This window comes from Serinus canaria, chromosome 12 (assembly GCF_022539315.1).
Source record: "Serinus canaria isolate serCan28SL12 chromosome 12, serCan2020, whole genome shotgun sequence".
NCBI lineage: Eukaryota > Metazoa > Chordata > Aves > Passeriformes > Fringillidae > Serinus > Serinus canaria.
Window position 1 is genome coordinate 6,682,328 of NC_066326.1, and position 20,353 is coordinate 6,702,680.

Sequence of the window (20,353 nt, forward strand, 5' to 3'; positions counted from 1 at the left end):
TGTGTATGATGATTCTAAACTCTAAAATTTAAGGGAAGGAGAGGTTTTATTGGTTTTGTTGCTTGGGTTTTTATGTTAACTTTTTTTTTTTTGAATGGTTTGTTTTGCTTTTTAAATATCAGAAAAATGTAAGTTTTGGTTTGGACAAAGAACCAGGAAGTCTTCCTTGATGGCACAGCACTGGAAAGAATCTGATCTAAAATGACAGCTGTGTTCAACGCTAAACTTTAACAGATAAGCTCCTCCTTAAACACCTTTGCATTTATACAACAGGTTTGTGACACTACGGAGAAGGGCTGGACAGAGTTAGAAAGCTGTGAAGAGAGATGGCATCCCAGCAAATGATGTCTCTGCTCCACAACCAGGATAACTGTTAACTATCAAGTTGGAAAAACACAGCATCTCTTGTGCTATAGCTGAGCAAGTATTATATATGCATCAGGCCAAAGGACACAGGACTTGCTGATAAAATAAATATTGATAATATAGAGCTCTTCCAGAGCTTAGAAAAAGCTTTACCTGGCCCTTAGTCTGGCTACCTGTTTTCTTGGGTTTAAAAATCCTATTTTCCATTGTCTATTTCCTACTAAACATGTAGCAATCTCTGACAAAATGCAAAAAAGTAACCTGGAAGGGGCAGGGGGAAAAAAAAAAAGTTGGAAATAAAAAAAGAGAGAAAGCTTCTCATTGTGTTTGGCTACTACTGCTTACTCTTCTATCAATGAGCAAACAGTTGGACTTACTGTGATTCATAACTTATTGCTATATTAAAAGACAATACCCTTTTATTAAAAAAATTGATTTTACATAAAATGCCACTTTCTTTGCTGCATGCTTAAAAAATAATTAAGAAAAAAATTAATTTAAGAGCAACAATAATCTTAAAAATTTAAGACATTCCTTCCATGTTTATGCTTATTTCCAAAAAGCTAGCAAGTATTTTGTGCTGTTCATTCTCTCTGGGCATCAATTAATAGCTTTGGCCAGCAAATACAAGATGTACAGATCATGTTTCATAAACCCATTTTTTTTATACTGACTCCTTACATAAGTACTGGGCAAAAAGTCAAAGTGCCCTGTGTCAGTGCTGGTGCAGCTGCAGTACAAAGCACACCCAGGAGCATACACACGAGTTTGGTTCAGCTGGACATGCTGGAACTTCAGTGAACATTCAGAAAAAGAGTTAACACAGGTTAAGAGTATTGTGTAGGGTAAGTGTTAGAGTACTCCTCAAACTATAGGATTAGATGTGTATATTGAAATAAAGCATAAAAAACCTTCTATGCCTAAGCAATTGTTATTTCATGTCTGTATGTCTGTATCACAAAGTATAAGCACAATAATCATGAAACTTAAAACAAACTTGTCCTTTTCTCTATCATACTGAGCTACTGTGTCTCTTGTCATCTGAGAAATTTAGACAGGCATATTAAAACAAACATCTTCTACCTGAGGATAAAAAATTAAATGCTCCTACTGACTTATTTCCTGTCAGTAAAAGTATTTAATTCCTAGAATAATGGAGAGCTAATTGACTCGGAGAGCTAATTGCCTTGGTCTTCTCATTTCTCCAGGTAGCTCAGATCCATGACAGCAGAGCACAGACACTGCTATGGAAGGGCACCTCAACATCGCTCCAGATTTTACTCAGCAAGCAACTAAAATCCCCTTTGCAGCTCTAGTCCACCAGCACTCTGATCTCACCATGACAAAGATAAAAAAAAAAATTAGCTCCATGAGGATTTTGCAGGAGAAACTGGGAACTAAAACAATCACAGGCATAGCAGGCAAATTACTCCTCCTTTGCTGCCACCCTGGCAGTGTGCAGCTGCTTGGTCTGTGCAGGAGCTTGATCTACTGCTCACTCACTTATTGCTGCTTCATTATCCTGCTCTAATCACGGGACCTAGATACCAAGGATTCTGCCTTAATCTTCCACTGATGTCCCTTTAATCATGCCATCAATTCTGTGCACACTCTAAGTCAGGATGAGGTCACTCCCAACTGCGTGGTGTTTGATCTTACACATTTAGCTGAACAGAGAGCAGCTGAACAAAGCCATCTTCACTTCAGCAAGAAGGTTACAAAACAGAATATTTATGGAGCCCAAGCAACCAGTATGACAGACCAACAAGGCCTGATGGGCACCAGTACTATCTGGCATGTCCTGAGATGCTTTGTCTTGCTGTTTCATAAAAAACATTGGTTTGCATCCGGCAGCTCATATTATTAGTTTATCAGTGTTAGCACAATCACAAGCAGAAACCAACTGACAGTCATGTATGCTTGTGGCACTAAGAAACAGCCATATATAATATCTTTTAAACAGATAATGGCCAAGCAATACTGATGCAACCTTATGTCTTGCACTTCCTCACTTGAGAAATATTCAGCACAGTAAAATTATCATTTGCCTAAACATTTATTTTGGAGAACTAAAATTCACTCACAAGTGATCACAGTGCAAAATATGTTCAATAAAGGTGTGCTGAATTATGCATAAGCAGGGTCAGTTTTGCTGCTGCCATTGAAGAAAAGAGAGGGAGAAATGGAAAGTGATCATCCTCACTAGTAAGATTCTGAATGCCAACTTCAGTACTTTGAAATATTTCAAAGAGGAGATAATTATATAACTACAATTTAGGATAAATTATGATTCTGATGGTATAACTACAGCATAGCCAGGATGGGTTTTAATTCTCTAGTAACACACACTACCTGGGCAGGAATGCCATCACCTCTATGGACAAAACGACCCCAAATCGAGCACACCTCCCCTGACAGCCAAGATTGCCACCACAAGAAAGAGTGAGGAACAGACTACAAACACAGTTATTAGGAATATAACAATAAATTAATGCCTTTAAATAAATAACCTTCAAGTATCTCCCTTTCCCAACTGCTGCCCCTGCACAACAAATTTTTAAATTTTTTCCTTATTTGCTACTAATCATTTTAAAACCCCCTTGTATTCAGCACACAAGTAGTTCTGTAATCAATTTCCACAGGATTTAAAATTCCTCTGTAAAATACATGAGTTTTCCCCTGAAGCAGCAAGCACAGTGCCATTCCCAAGCCTGCAGACAGACTGGGGTTTTCTGTGTTGTGTAGTGGCAAACTGGAATTAAGGAAACTCCCATCAGCTTTGCTTGAGCTATTCAGAGCCCCCTCAGACCAGTAAAACTCTTGAGAACAGTGCAGGAAAACTGATAGAAGCAAGACACTAAATTATTTATGAAGCAGAACCACAAGCAAAAATGGAGCCAGGGAGACCAACTGTTGGAACATCTCCCTTCATCACCCAGAGAAGGATGTTCACCCCATCCTCCTCCTAGATCAGGCAAACCCGAATCCAAGGGCTTTAACAGCCCAAACTTCTGGTAGAGTTCCCCAATGAACTTGCCAAGAGGTGTGGTCAGTAACTGTCCTGTAAATCTGATGGGTACTGAAATACAAATATGGCAAAGTTATTATGGAAGGACAGTAGAGTGTCTTAGATGGTAATGGGGCCATGGAGAGATTACAACATCCACACTATGAACACTAATCTCTGTAACCTGTTAATGACACAACAATACCTGTCCGATTAAAAGGCAGGTATTGAGTAAGCCATTCTTCCACTATTAAAAAAAAAAAATTCTTATTTGAAATAAACTTCAGAAAAGCCACAGTGATGACAAGCAAGAGCATCAAACAGAGCAGCAGTGCCTCAAGATGCACTGGGGGTCAGCTTTAACACTCTGGGTCAACTTTCTCAAAAATACAAGACAACAGTTTTCCAGCTGCTTATATTTACCCTGAATGACAATAAAGAAAAGCTTCAGTTATTCAATAAAGGTATAAAGCAAATTCAAAATAAATACCTCACCCCAACATTATTGCAAAGTTTAATAAAAATTTTAGCAAACAAAAGTTTGATAAAGAATGGTGTGTTAAAAGATGCAAATAAAAAAGGGAAGAACCACCCCCTAATTTCTGCTTTTCTCTCTCTCGGCCCACTCTCTACCCAGAAATTAGATTTACATCTCTAACACCATGTTCTTCCTCTTCAGCATCAACAATGTTCTTGAGAAGACCTTATCACATAATATAATATTGTCATGACTTCAGATGAGCTCACCTACCCAAATGCCTGCCTGGCTTTCATCTTCCTAATGCTTCTATTCACACCATGTTGGGAATTAATGTTTTCCCCTGTAGCTATTTCTTTACACCTAGCAAACTTTAAATGTTGTATGTTGACTGTCAGACTCAGTTCTGCTACAAAAGAAAAGCTGCTTAAAAGCTGTTAGTGAACCAAAATACAAAGGGGGCTACAGCTAACTCAAAGTTCTGAAGATGAGTATAAAATAAAGGCCTTGAAATGGAAAGCTCTCCACACAAAGAGATCAACAAGAGGGAACTGACTTTGTTTTGAGTGTGGAAATGGGAGGAAATATCACAGGATGTACACGAAAATAGTGATGTCAGCTAAGGAAATCACATTCTTTGATTTTGTCACTAAGAAACTAGAGGATAAAAAGACACTGAGCACAAATATTTTTCTTATGTACTGCATGACTAACTAGTGACAGCCACTGCCATGATACAAGAGCTTTTTAAGATTAAAACATAAAGACGTACATGGCTATTTGAACCGGCCAACTACAAAGTCCCTCTCTGCTGTTGCAAGTGAGGAGGGAGCTCCCTGGGCTCTCTCTGATGTCACACCCATGTCTCACCTACAGATGTGACAGCCCACGTGCTTCCCTTTGGCAAAGAGGGCACTCCACACTGAGGGGCACCTCACCTTCACCTGCAGGAAAAAACTCAAGAAATGAAAACAGCACGGGGTTCTGCCTGCACAGCAAGCACCCCTCTTTCTGTTCTGAGGTTTTAAGCACAAAATGTTTAACTCTTTCACGATGGAAAAGGACAATGGTGGTATTGCAATATTTTTCAAATTTTCAGAATTTGAAATCCCTTGAGATGTAAACACGCAATTTACAACATCAGTGGAAAGCAAATAACTTGGTTTCTTCTTTAAAGTAAAATCATTACATTACTTTACACCAATTTAATATTTTTAGGCATTAGTAAGTTTCAAAGGATAAAAAAAGATCATTGCTGCTTATTTCATTATCACTGATCAATCACAATTGGCATAAAACAACTGTTTTCATGTTTAAAAACACTGACCACGTTAAACTTTACACTAATTAAAAATTTACTGCAGCAAAAGCCTAGGGAAATCACTAATACAGTCAAATGAGGGCACAGACCTACTGTGCCTGCACAATAGTGTCTTTCAAATTAAATATTACCAGCCTTTTCACACTTCCTTTTGAAAGAATGGAGCAATGCTGTAATTAGGATGTGCTAACTAAAATGTTTGTGCAGTTTAACCTTTTAAATGAAAAACATGACTGCACTTGACACATGCAGGCTGTGCCTGCATTTCCCATTTCCTCTGGAGCCCAGACCCTCCTGCCCACAGCCAGCCATCCGCAGAGTGTACCACCAGTGTTTGCCCTCTGATTTATAAATTACACGGGTGAGCACGCCCAGAAAAACAAGCTAAAACGAACACTCTTACTAGTTTCCTTAATTAACATTTTGATTAACAGCTGCCAATTTATCTAAGGGGCTGATGGGACTGCAATCAGCTGAAGTTTGATTGCTATTTTTTTCTCTTGCCAGTCTCCCCATCTGAGCTGTGGCTTTTGGGGATTTTCAGGTTTCCGCAGGGAATGAACCCAAAGCAGCAGCGGCTGGCGCTGCGGGGCACAGCCTCTGCCCGGCCTGCAGCTCTGAGGATCAGAGCTCCGGGGTTTCTCCCTGTCCGTGGCCAGCTCGCTGCCTGCCTGCTTTTGGAGCGGTGCCAGACGGCTCCGGTGACATTTCAGAAGGGCTCACAGGGCTGCTTGCAGTGTTTAATCCCTCGCTGTGGGATTTTCCACGCCGTGCACAGAGCTCGCCCAGGCCCGTGGCCCCGCAGGCAGTGCCCCGGCCACATCCGGGCTGGCCTCGGGCACCCCCGGCCTCGGGAGCTCCGGGCTGGCCACGGGCACTCCCTGGCCGCCAGTGCCCCCAGACCTCTGCCCAGCACCGGCTTCACCCACAATCCTGCTGCCAGCCACTCTGGGGTGGCACTAGCACCGGTCAGACACAGCCAGGCCCCAGGCTCTGTGGATGCTCCTGTGATTCCCAAAGAGAGCTGCCAGGCCTTGCCAGAGGCTCCAGGACTATTTTTCCTGTCACCAGCCACCCCACCGTGGGTGACACGGCCCAGCCTGGGGACACCCAGCACCTCCAGAGCTACAGTTCCCTGGGGTATCCCTGTTCCGAGGAACACAGTCACTCTGGCACTGACTCCTGCTGTGCTTTTCCAGCAGCAAAAATTCACTCCACTATTTACACAAAAATTGACTCCGCTATTACACAACTTCCAGATGGGTCTCCACATCCTAAGTCTCCATGCTTTGAGGTCTGACTGTCAAGGTCTGATTTCCACCCAAAGCCAGCACATGGACACTAAAATCTAATTTTTACCAAATTATTAGTTTCTGGACCATTTCCTTAGTAATCACTTATAAAAATTACAGCATATCTGCTGACAGAAGGAACAGGAAAAAACAGTTTGTGGCTTTTGCTCTTATATTAAGTAACCATAATCAAAGCTGAAATTTTTGGTCTTCCCTCACTTATCAAATTACACACAAATTCATTTTTAAAACCAAGCAAATTATTTTTTCACTAAAATAAGAAGTTTGCAATGAAGTAAGGCAGCTGGCTTGTACAAACACCTTTGTGTATTAGCATCGGTGTGTTATAATAAGACTTTTCTTCATTAAGAAGGTTTAAACAGAAGAAGGGAGTACCATTTCGGCAGACTGGGCTTTGTTAGGGTTGGGGTTTTTTTTTCTTTGTTTAAAGAAACTTTCAGAAACCTGGAGATTACTGCTCCCATTACCAAGCTTAGAAATTAATACTAAATCCTAAACCACAGATACTAAATACTAACATTCCCATGTTTATGCACTCAGAATACTAGACAACAACCAACACCTCTGTGGCTCCAAATTTCAAGAAATTGACAGCTCATGTCACCTACCCATTAACTGTTAATGACCATTGAGGAATACAAAGACATTTCCTTGGATTATGCTGTTTTTAAAACACTACTCCTTCCTTCCACCACTAAAATTAGTACCAGAGGCATGAGTGTTTTTTAAAGGATTTGTTTCTACTGTACACCCCTCTACTTCACACCCATAATTAAAACTGGGTAAGTCTCCAACAGATTTTAGTGGTTCACAAAATTCTTGACTTCAAAATACTATGTGGGGAACCAGCACTGATGTATTTGTTAGAAACTAGAATTCTTAGTCTTTGATTTGGTCCATTCTTATTTTAGGGACAAGAGGGCAAGTAAGATTTATTTTGTTGCTTGCTCCACAAATAAACTGACCAAGATCAGGCAATGTAATTCCCACATGGAACAATGCAGAAAGCTGTCTTCCTTCTGGGTAAGAGTGAGGACAAAGAACCCAACTGCTAAGAAACCCCAGCAGCTGGGCATCAAGGCAGGAGCTGGAATGGAAGGGAGAGGCATGACAGGACACTCACACAGGGAGACAGCAGCCTGGGCCCATGGGAAGGCACACAATGGCACAGAGAATACAATGGGATTTTTTGCCTGCTTATGTTATAGCAGGAGTTTATATACCAACTGCCTCGATCCAGGCATTTTCACCTATTTTCCAATGTCTAAAGGCTTCTAAGTAACACTAAGCAGTAAATATTCACAAGGTTTCACCTTCAAATGGACTGTGCACGTGGCACAGTGAAATCATGTGCTGCCAGTGTACTGTGACAAATGCAAAAGTAATTTTACTTAACGTAGTAAAAGCAATCCATTATGTAAGGCAATGAAATTAGTAAGTTCTTTTCCTGGTACTAAATATTGTAAGAGGTTTTATTTTCTATCAACAATACTTGAAGCCATTGAAAAAAAATCCCCAAAATATCAACAACATTAGATTCAATATAAACACTCATACCATCAGTTAATACCTGAGTTCAGGAGGCTAAAATTAGCCCTGCAAGCTGTGATAATGCACTGTGCAGATCCATACAAAAAGAACGCCCACCTGCATACGCCGCTCGCTCCACTCCCAGGGAACGAGGCTGCAGGGAGGAGACTCCTGCTCTGGCATCAGGGCAGTGCAGGAGGGAGAGAAGCAGTCTGATATGAATCACTGCAGAGAACCCAATTTCCAGGTCTTTGGAGTTACACAATCACCCAAGATGGACAACTTGAACTGTGCCAAAACCATTGCAATGGAAGAAAGTTTGCTTCCTATCACTTCAGATAAAGAACAGCAACAACCCCCTCTTTTTTTTATTTTCTCACTGAACACATGAAACACAAAAAGGTATTTATATAATTTGTGATGCTATCACTACACACACACATATAGTAGCTCCTTTTATGAATGAGCACTGCAGAATGTCAAGGAACTGAAAACAAACAAACAAGAATAAAACTGGGGGAGTGGAGAGAATCCAGAAGTTGAAGCATCCTGCCCATTTTGCATTGCCAGGAAAAGTGATTTTAAGAATAAAAATTTTCCAGCCAATCTTTTACTTGCATTAGATTTCTTGTCTGGTTTTGTAAACTGAGATAAATGTAGCTCTATCACATCTCCTTCCACTTGTCTACATTACAGTATTCTGTATTTCAAAATTAGGCTGATTGTCGTAAAACTTCAGAGCTGGATTTGAGATGGTGCCCTCCCACCCCCTGCTGGGAGATGTTCTGAAGATACTGGTGTTTATCATTAACAATAAAAGCAGCATTCACACAGCAAAGGTAGGACTTCTCGGTACTGTTACAGAAGGAAAGCAGGAAGATCTTTGCTGGCTGGACACCATGAGCACATTCCAGCCCAGTCGTGCACATGTCTTATTAAATTGGGCAGCAAAAAAAAAAAAGGCAAAACACGACATGAATCTGAAGCTCTGTCTGTGCACAGAGCAGGAGGTGCTGCAGTGGGAGAGTGATGGCCAAACACAAAGGACAAAGCCACAGACAACCAGGCTTCACTGTCTTCACCACATATTAAGACTCACTTATCTTTTCTCAAAATTCAGCAAACTCAGGCACCAGTTTCACAACTACTTTAAACTGGCTAGTGTGAGCTAATACTGCCACAGGCAAAAAGCATTCCTGCCCTCTCCCCCAACCCCACCACTCAGTCTGAGCCTCTGCACCATCTGCTCTGTCCACAACAAAGAGCAGGGCCATCCACTCAAAGGCCTGACAGTGTCACAAACCAAATGCCTGCTTGTGCCAAAGCTGGCAGTGAACTGAGACAGGACTAGCAAGAATTAAACTGTGACTTGATCCCAGGGAGAGGGCTGCAGGCATAAGAACTGGGCACAAAAACCAACTGGGTTGTGAGCTGCAGTAATGATAAGTTTGCCAGTTCCTAGAAGCTTTGAGGGGTACATAGAAAAATCAGACCTCCAAGGAATTTCATCTGATTGATATCAACAGTGCATAAGCTGGGCTTGCTTACACTGCAGCCTGCTTATGTTTACATTTAGTACTGTCTAAGATGATTTTGTTGTAAATATTTTGCTTTAAAGAGATTGTTTGGTTACTGGCTACTATTATTATTCTTCCTGGAAGGAAGAGAATAATGGGCTTTGAGCCAACATCAAACATCTTAAAGTTGATCAATTGAGGACTCCAGCATGGTTACTTAGAAAATCAACTTTGCTGCTGTGGGGGGGGGGGGGTGCATGGAAAGAACCCCCTGATTTGCTACATGACACCACAAAGCCAGCCTTAGTAAAAGAGCAGAAAAATCACAAAAAAAAAAGTAGTGTTACTGACTTGAATTTGGAAAAGAGTGCTCTGAAGTACCAGCATGAATTAAATTCCCAGAACCTGCAGAACCACAAGGCAATGGATTTTGAAATACGTGGATTTTTTTTACTAGCAGCTGGAGTGTTTTACATGCTGCAGAACAAAACAAATATATTGGGCAAGATTACTGGTTTTGATGTTTTCTTTTCCAAGTGAGCAAGCTTAGATGTTCCTCAGGTTTCAGAAAACTGGAATGAGTCCAAAATAAAATAGATGACTGAGTACAGAGGAACAACTTGACAGGCTTGTTGGTGCACAATCAAGTGACAGCATTTTATGCCTTAGTATCAACTCCACTTACACAACATGCTTGTTTACACCAGAAAAACAAAATATAACTGCTACTCATACAGCACATGTGTACACATAGAATAAAGGTTTCTATACAGAATTATGTCATTTCCAGGGACTAAAATTAGGAAAGGACATCAAGTCCATTAGATTTCAAGTGTACAGCCACAGCTATTGTGAATCTCTGCCACCTGGACAACTGGGACAGGGCAGAGGAAATAGCAAACAGTCCAGGAGCTCTGCAGGGCTTTCACCACATCCTAACTCTCTGCCAACTCCAGCCTTCCTAGATATGTTCTTGCAATCACAGAAAAAGAAGATAAGTATGGCCCTAAAGGTCAGTGCCCAGCCCCAGTCTGAATAGAGACAAATCCTACAGAGATACAAACTTGGCACTGACCAGTTCCTAGGTGTCCTTCTCAGTCTGTGGCAAGCAAGATGTGCGCATCAAGCTTTGCAATACCACACACATATATAACTTTATATAATTTCTGTGGCAATTAAAACAGTCCCAGGTATTTTTAGAAGCTAGCTGGTGGATTGCTTTGTGACCCCCAAGATGACATTTGGTCAAATAGTACATGTCACTGTGATGGGGAGGGGACTGAACTGTGGCAGTTTTAAAACCTTTCCCTCTGACCTTAGAGGTCAGGACAGAGCCAGTGTGGCATCTTTCCAGGCATATACATGGTTACATGTGGCTTGTCAGAGGCTGCAAGCCAAAATGAAACTGAAGAAAATGAGTGCTAGCCAGTACCATGCCAATGATGAGCAGGGCCAGAGATTTACAGAGTACTATAAGGCTCTTCATTATAATCTAGAAAAGTGAAATAAAAACAATTACTTCATGAAGCTCACCCTAATACAGCAGAAAACCAAAATGCTTAAGAACTCAGGTGACAACTTCAGCCATGCAGTAACAAAAGAAACACAGCCAGTTTTCCTCTTAGCAAGGAGAGGAGCCATGAATTCCATGTGAATGCCATATGTACCATCACACAGTGATGAACAGCTCTTAAAACTCCCAGTGCACATCACATAAAAATGACAGCTCCAACCCAGCTGTACAGATAATCTACAAACATTGGAAAGTTTTAGGCTCAAAGGTGGAAGGGTGCCCTGAAAGGGGCACACCTTCTACCTAATGCACTGAATTCACCACAGTGCTCCACAGACACCAGGGTTTTTCCAAGAGCCAGACATGACAAACAGGTTCTTTGCAACCAGCAGGGTCACACAGGGAGGACACAGCACAAAACTGCTCCTGGCCTGGCAGAGGGAGAAAATCCTGTGCAGTGAAAACATAAGAAGGTGATCTGCCTAAAAGAAAAAGGAAAAACTCAGTTATATAGGAGCTACTTCAACCCTGCAGGAGCCTGGTCCAATGGCATCCTTTACAAAGCAGTGCAGAGGGAGAGTGTCATACCAACCTGGGCAACTTGTTATCGAGGACAGAGAGAACAGAAAACAGGACAAGAATCTCTTGACAGTGGTCCTTCTTTCTCTAATGCAACTTGGTGAAACAAAACAGGATTGCTGCCTTTGTGGCCAGCAGCACTCTGACAAGGCAGAACCTGCATAAGGTACAAATGTTTTTCCTATTTTTTTTTGGTATTGTTGCTTCCCAACTGCACAACAACTGCAGGAATATATAAACAAATTTGAGTAAAAAGAATTCTTTTCTATACAAACAATACATTACATATTTGTTTCATCAATAGGAGATAATAAGGTTTGGAAGTATTTTGGCTGCTACTGCCTGAGGTAGCTAATGGTGGCCTATTAGACAATAATATTATCACAAACTTACATAAAATTACATATAATATTTACCTATTCCTGTTTATTTTCTACTCTTTAAAAAGATAGTTTTAATTGATCAGTACTGTTATGGAGCTCTCATAGAGTTGGATAATGTAAGAGCTAATCAAACACTGCTACTGAAAATGTTTGAATATTTGTTACAGGTAGACACAACATACCTCTTAGAAATCTGAATTACCATCCAGGCCATTTCCATTACTTGGATATAATTATTTAGTGTTAAACTGAATGAAGCCTAATGAGACGCTTAAAAAGATGGCATTAATTGTATTATTTTGAAAGTGAATTTAACCCTGCAGTTATTTATTAACTTTAAAAAAAGCCATGTAGTTACTGATTGCTCTTAATCAATAAACTTACAGGTTTCATTGTATAGAAAGTGTTATACACTCCCTCTTCTGGTTATATCTTAAAAACACAGTTTCTAGACTTAAAGTGTATCATATGTTAGTTTTTAAGTGTATCATGTTGCTTGGAAGAAAAAAACTCTCAAGGCAGTATCATGTTTCTTTTAAAAAAGCCAGCAAACTGGTGATCAAAACCAAATAAATAACAGGTGAAAACTACTTGACACAATGCCCAACTAAAGTAAGTAGCAGCTACTTTTTAGCTGTGTCTAAAACCAAAATGTTTTAGATTTCTTTTAATTTGGTAAGAAAAATAATGTCTCAAGTCTTTCTGAAAGCTTGACTCATGCCTAATGCCTGGTTACCATTCAGTGCATTATTGCTGTAGGTGAGAATATAGATTTTAAAACGCTGCCTATTTTTCCAGAGGTGGCAGTTGAAGCTCCTGCAAAACATTGTTTTTATGTTGGTCCAGCAGGGATAACTTTTTTCCACCTAGTACACTACACCTCATCTTCCCTGGGGGGCATTCTTCTAAAAGCAAAAGCTGCTGAAGGCTATACATACATACTACTGTCTAAAAAATATTATTCACAGTATGGAAAATGAGAATTGTGGAATAACATTAAGAAGTCCAAACAGAAATGCAAAAGAAACTAAAAGATGAACTAAGTGCACACACATGCATGTCTCCATCTCTTCCCTTGATGCTCAGTGCTGATAAAGCCAGATGTGTCTCAAGCAGGACACATTCTTGTTGCCCTCAAACAAGAATGTGAACCCCCCACCAAAATGTGCAAAATCCAAGAACATCACAGCATTACACAAACCACATTAATAATATTGCTGCCAAAACATTGAGAGAGGAAAACTTGTGAAAAAGCTTTTGTTTGTTTTGCCCTGTTTAGCCTCTCCTCCTTTCTACCACTTTTACCCCTTGTTACAGAGTAATAAAACCAGCACTGTACCTACTTCATTCTCCCTCCTCCAAGGTAATTTTATCCTACCTTCCTTATTAACCTTCCTCCTTATTGTTTTCATCTATTTCTTTTTACATGTATTTTACCCAAGTTCGTTTTACATTTCCCTTTTTAGCTATTCCCCAGTGTCCTGTCTTTCCCCTCCTCGGACACACACACACACACACACACACACACACACATACACACATACACACACACACTGCAAACCACTTAATTCCCGCTGTGCTGAGGCAGCCCTGCCAAAGCTGGGCACCACTGCCCCAGGCAGGTACTGCAGAGCCAGCTGTACTGGGTGCACTGGTATCTTCACAAGAAGCAATGTAAATGATGGGATTTCTGATGGGATTTCCTATCTGACCTGTGAAGTTGTGCTTGCAGAGAAGGAAAGACCATCCCAAACACAGCAGTTGTTCAAGAGCCAGATGCTGGGATGAGAGGGTACAGTCTGTGCAGCTGGAAACTATGTACTTCCATTGGGGGGGGAAGGCAAAAAAACCAACCAAAAATTATTTTCTTCATGACAGTTCAATACTCAAAACAATTTTACAAGCTTCCCAGAATACTCCTCCCTGGAATCACAAAGCGCTGTGGTATTCACTGAGGTTTGCAATTCTTGGAATAATCTACACACTTCATGAGAACACACTTCTCCCCAAAAAACAAATGAGAAAGTCCTTATAAATAATTCATCTGCATGTGGTTAGCTTTTGAAATTAAACTACTACTAACCCCACCCTCCAACACTAAGTTTGTATCTCCATGGCTCTGACCCATTCCCATCTCTCCAGAACAGCAGAAATTAGTCTTTTTTTTCCACTTCAACTCAGTCTTCTTCTGCCTCCCCAGCTCTTACACAGGTTGCAGCTTCGCTGTCCTGCACCCAGCTTAGGGCAGTGTGCCAGAGCCTGCGTGCCCATGGCCTGCCCTCAGTGTGTGCCACCTCCCCTGGCTGAGCACCAGCCTGGAGGAGTGGCTTAGGCGGCAGAAAGAACCCTTTTAGCTGAGAAGGAAACCTTTCAAGGATGTGGATCACATAAGCTGATGCAGAATGGCCTTCCCTGACCCTGCAGAAAGTCAGGAATGATGGCTGGGAGAGCTGTGTCCTGCTCCACACGCCGTTTCCTCTCAAAAAATGAGTTCTGAGTGATGAAACTCAACCTTGATTCTAGATTGGTCCAGTCCTCTCATTGTCAGTCATTTTTAATTGTAGACCTGATGCAACTATCCCACCTGGCTGCCTTCAAAGTGAAGCTGTAGTCATATACACTCAATAGCAACTTTTTATTGGAATTACTTGTTCTCTTTAGATCTTATTCCAATCTATTGATCAACATGCTCTCTCCCTCTTGCTGAACTACTGTTTCTGTGATAGTGAACATGGCACTGCTTCTTCTTTTCCCACAAAGTATTTGTTTTTCATTCTTTCTTTCCACTTGTCCTTCCCCATCACCATTTGTTTTGAAGAGAGCAGTCAGTCCCAGTGTCTGCTCATGCTCAGCAAGGAGATCACTATAAAGGAGCAGGGTTCTCATGGAAGCCTTGCATAACTTTGTATGTTAGACTAGCTTTAAATATTTTAACATTTCAGTAAGAATAGAATAGAAAAAATATACTTTCTCTTCAGCCAATATTAAACCAAAAGGATTTTTGCGTATAGGTCTTCTACTATGGCAAAACAGCATAAAATAATTTCACCAAATTAACCAAAGGTAAGAAGAGCCTAAAGCACACCAAGCACTTGTAGTATTTTAGCACACACAATGCTGTTGAGAGAATAACATGAGTTACATGGTAAGCAGTAAACTCAATAATCAATATCTCCTCAATCTGAAGCTTAACATCACCTTTTTTCTTAGCCAATACTTAAAAATTGCTTTATGTCTTCAACCAGAGCTTGACAAACTCATGCACCCACAAAAAAGGAGGAAGTTGTACTAGAAAACTGCCATCAACTTCTCCAAGAGACTCCCTGTGCTTTCATGTAATAAACAAAGACCACAGCCATTCTGTGCACAAAAATAATCTTCTGCATGTGAACAGTCTGTGATGATACAAGTAACCACAGCACAGCACTCCACTGCTCTGTAAAATCTGCATGGCACATTTGGTATTCAGCTAATGGCTTGGGGGTGCACATTTCAAAGCTCAAAATATGTTTACTGAGTTTCTTTCCACATTATAATAATTTCTTATTTAATGATGCATTATTTAAAAATTACTAAATAGCCAACTGAAACTTTTCTTCTGAAACAAAACCTGTGCTGACCTCTGAGCACATTCCCAGCTATATGCCAAGATGATTCTTGCAAAAGCTACAGATTTTCACAAATTTCTACTAAGAAATTAAACTAGTTGTTGCTGGACCCACAGATTAAGATCCAGCTGCTGAAATTTGGACTGTGTGAAGTACTGTGAGAGGACTGTGCATTAAACAGAAGCTCCTGAACAGAAGCTGCTAATGCTAATTTGTTAAAACATATACATTAACTGGAGCCATAATATGCCAAATGCCACCTGTGCATGTTTGGCAATATGCTTGACAGATTGCTCCAGCACATCTGTGACACATCACAGAATATTCAGGTTTTATTTTGGCTGTTAGACTTCTACAGAAGATCACTGATAACCAAGAAAATTCTTATTATTTATAAAAAACCTTTTCACACTGCTTTAAAAAGACTTTTGTGAATAGTGGACATTAATTACTGAAACAAATTGCTTGCTACCTAAAGTATGCAGGCCACAATGAAGACTTATCCCTCCAAAATGAGGATGAGCTCAAGAAATCTCCCACGAGAAAAAAAACCACATACTCAGAAAAAAAAATCCCCAACCAACCCAAAAACCAAGCAACAACAATCCAGTCCTCAGGTCCAATGGCTTTGGAACAAGATTCAGTACATTCCTTTCTTTTCTTATCAGCTTCAAATGCTGCCTTGTACAGACACTTTATTTTTGACTTTGTAATCCATGAATTCATGCTAAACATACTCTCTTAATCCACACTAAACAAGCAATACATACACAACAACTTAAAAACATTAAATATTGACAGATTTTTCAGAACAATTAGCTGCTGCCAAATTTAACAAAAATACAGTAGGACAATTTTATATTCAATTCATAGTGGGAGAAGAATCCAAACATGTAACATTGCAGGGACTGTAATACTCAAGTTATGTATGATACACATCCAAAATACATCAGCATACCAATAGAGATAGTTAACAGATCATTTTTCTCAATTAAAATCACAAGTATCACGTGTTCTCTCTGAGTCCAGGCACTTAACACCAACACAAAAAAACCCTTTAGGACTCGCTAAGTGGAGACCTGCAAATGAAAGGTGGGTGTGGGCCCTGGCTGAGGTAGGAACGATCTCAGTTACACAATCAAATGAAGGAGAATCACTAAAGACCTCGAACTGACTCGGAGGATGGACCCAAGTAACCGGCAAACATTTCTTTCTCTACTGCCAGGATCTGCCCTCCAGGTAAAAGGTTGTGTGATGCTCTGTTCCAATTCCACAACTTCCTAGAAACCACAATAGAATAGATGATGGGCATACCTGTATAGTAGCCCTGCTTCTGATTAATATACTTCAGGTTTAAACCTGCACTGATTGGAAACCAAAATGTTTAAGCAATTCCCCATCAGCTTTCAGGACAGCAGCAGCAGGCAAAGCTCCCGGTGGTTGCTCACCTTTGCCACCGTGCCAAACCCATGGAAGTTAATCAAAACACTTGACATAGCTTTTTAATGACTCAACAGCCCAACACACTATCATCATCCCTTTCCAACATGTACTGTATTCATGGTTTTCACAATCACTACATGAGTCACAGGCACTCTCAGTGTAAGTTTTACAGGTAGCCTTCATTATTATTGCTGAGAGTTTAAACCTACTTTGTATTCATGGAAACTAAGGCACAGAGGGGAAAAAAAAACTCTGGGGGGGGAAAAAAAAAGAACAGCAAAGTTAGAAGGAAGAAGCCCCACACATCTCTATGCTGATGCTACTTTCACACTGCTTTGCTCTCTCAGTCACAGAGCAGCCCAGCCAGGGCAGAGAAGCAGCTCTCATTAGCCAGGAGGCTGATAACCACAGGGAGATGAGATAAACTTGTGGAACAGCTGAAATGCCAACAAAAGGTCACACAGCCTAAAACCACGGCACTTCAGGGCTTCCACGAACAACCTGAAATAACTGTCACAATGGCTTCCTCAAAGAGCAACCTTTGGGTGCAGTACAAGAACTGTATCTATCATGTCTCTGGGGAGGAAAGAATGGAAATCAAAGGGAGACAGGCACATCCCACTGTTCTGAGGAGCGTGACAGCTGGCACACCATCATCCAGGGTGAAGAGAAACACTCCTGGAGAAAAACACTTTCTGGGAATAGGTCATCATGATAAGTGATCCCAGGTGCTTCACCAGCAAGGCTCAGTGCCTCAACATTTTATCTTTTTTCCATCTTTCACCTCTAAACTGATCTTGACTCATCTAAGGAAGATGCTGATACCATGAAAGTGCAGCCATTCACAAAGCAACAGCAGGAACAGGAGCAATAAAGGGCTGCAATCACTTGCCTGGCCCCCCAAATGAAAACAGCTGTGATCTGACAGAACAGAGGATTTGTCTTGAAACAGCTTTTCCTTGGCTGGCTTGCTTCTGCCCCACCATGTCCCCAGCACTGCTACCACCCAAAGCCAAGGGGCTAAAGCCATTGGACTGCCCTGCCAGCCAGCTACTGTACACAGGCTGGAAGGAATGCCACAAGATGACTTCAGATATCTCATTATATTGGATTGCTCTTAAAAACAAGCCTGCACATGGTGTTATGCATACCAGCTTTATAAATCAAGCATAGTACAAATATCAACATCACTGAATAAATTATTAAAATGGAAATTCATAGCCCAGACACATGCTTGGACTGCCTAAACAGGTCGAATTTTATTTTACATTAGTATCTCTTCTAGTCAAATGCATGAAATAGAAAAGAATCAGTTATATAAACAAATCTGTCATTTTTATCAATAAAATATTTTAGTAAAAAGGTTATATATTCTAATTAATAAGGTTAAATTTAAATTATTTCTGACTACTTATGGTCCAGAGAAAAAAGCCAGCATATGTCCTGCAAAGCACTTTCAGCCTACCTAGTTAAGTAGTTTATCACAAATATGCTTTGGAAGAAATTAATTAACTCATTAGGTTTAACTAATAGTTTGTTTAGCTTTCCTTTGACAAAAGCAACAGTTTAACAGAGCATATTCTACTACTTCAGAAAACAAAATTTCACATGACAGATTTCAAAGAACACCAAGTACAGCAACACACACCACCAGGAGCTATAGAATATTTTAAGAGATTAATACTTCTCTGGCAACAATTAAAAATAAAAGATCCTAAGAACATAACAAAAAGATACATTGATGGACTGCAACTTTTCACATTTTTTCAATTCCTGAAATCATACCATCAATAAAAATTTAATTCAGGGTGAACTGACTGTGGTGAATCCAAAGAGTGCTTTACCTTCTTGTTATCATGATAATACACTTTTTGTTTTAAAATAACCATGTTTTGAGGACTTCAGCAATTTCCTTCTCCAGAGATACACTGTTTAAAAAAAAATAGATCATTGTCTGGTAATCAATCACCTGCCATATTTATCAGCTTTCATATTTAATTTTTTTAATTAAGGGACAACTGTGCAAGGATTTAAAAAATGGGAAGGCTGATAGAAGGCTTTGAGAACTAGTGCTACACAAAATCACCAAGTCAGCCTTCTTACCTTTCTGAGGCTATTAGATTGGCAAACTAAGGTCCTTTAATGATGTTCACCCCACCCAAGCCTGTTTTTCTCATCAGAATGACCCCGCCTGTTTCCTCTGCACGCCACAGCCCACGCCAAGACTCTTCATTGTTCAGAACAAGCTTAAGAAACACTAAGAATAACCTCATCATTTCTATCCACTCCTTCTACACTTCTAAAGTATGAATCTGCCAGCGATGTAAGGCTTGTATTAGAGAAATTTTCACATTTAGGGATCACACTTCCACGAAGTGATAGAGAATGGAAACATTATGTTAGGATTTATTATGACTTTTAAAAATACTTTCCATACCTTCATTTTGCAGTTCCCTGTTTACTCTGTGCCTTTTAAATTGCAAACAGTGCTTACAGAAGAGCTGGAATTAACTTCACATAACAAGTCTAACAGCAGTACAAGCAGCATTACAACATGTACATGCTCAAGACACAATGCTGCACCTATTCAGCTCCTGAGCTGCTTCTGCCACCTGTCCACAGAGACAAACACAATGCTGCTTCCTCCCAGACACCTGTTTGTCAGTGTTTGAAGATCACCTGCTCATTTCATGAAGACAACCTTAAGGGTCTGCAGCTATTCACAGCTCTCCATCACTACAGTATTACTGACCTCAGGATGGAATATTCAATATGCCATCACTTAGAACTTGGTCTCATCCAGTCCTCCCCCATAAATTTATTTTTAGCTGTCAGAATCAGTTTAATATGATATTTTAGAAGGAGTTATTGGACATCTTAAGTTGATATTCAGTGACACGTGAGGAATCTCACTGGCAAGGGGTACACTTGTTCTTGGCTAGTGGAAAGGCTTACAGCAACCAGAGCAAGAAAAGCAAGAAAAGATGGCCTTTTCTTCTGGCTCCCAACAGCTCTGGAGACTTATATCCACAAAACTGTGGATTTAAAAAAAATTATTAGTACAGCCATCCACAGAATAACAAGCAAACTATTATGAATTATGACACAAAACCTATTCAGGTTATTTTCTGAGTCACGCTGTGTGACACAACTGCAGGATCCAGCAGCAAGGGTAGGGCTACATAATCCATAAGGCAATATAACAAAAAGTCAAGTTAGAGGGAGAAAGGAGTAGAAGTTCACCCTCTGCACAATCCAGAAAGGCCCTTCTCTAGTTTCAAGGAAGCAGAACTGA

General features: G+C 40.4%; 1 protein-coding gene across 3 annotated transcripts in view; it reads right to left on the reverse strand.

Moving 5' to 3' along the window:
- ATXN7 (ataxin 7) overlaps positions 1-20,353 on the reverse strand; it is a 60,760-nt gene that overhangs the window by 14,880 nt on the left and 25,527 nt on the right. The gene's annotated exons all lie outside the window — the stretch shown is intronic.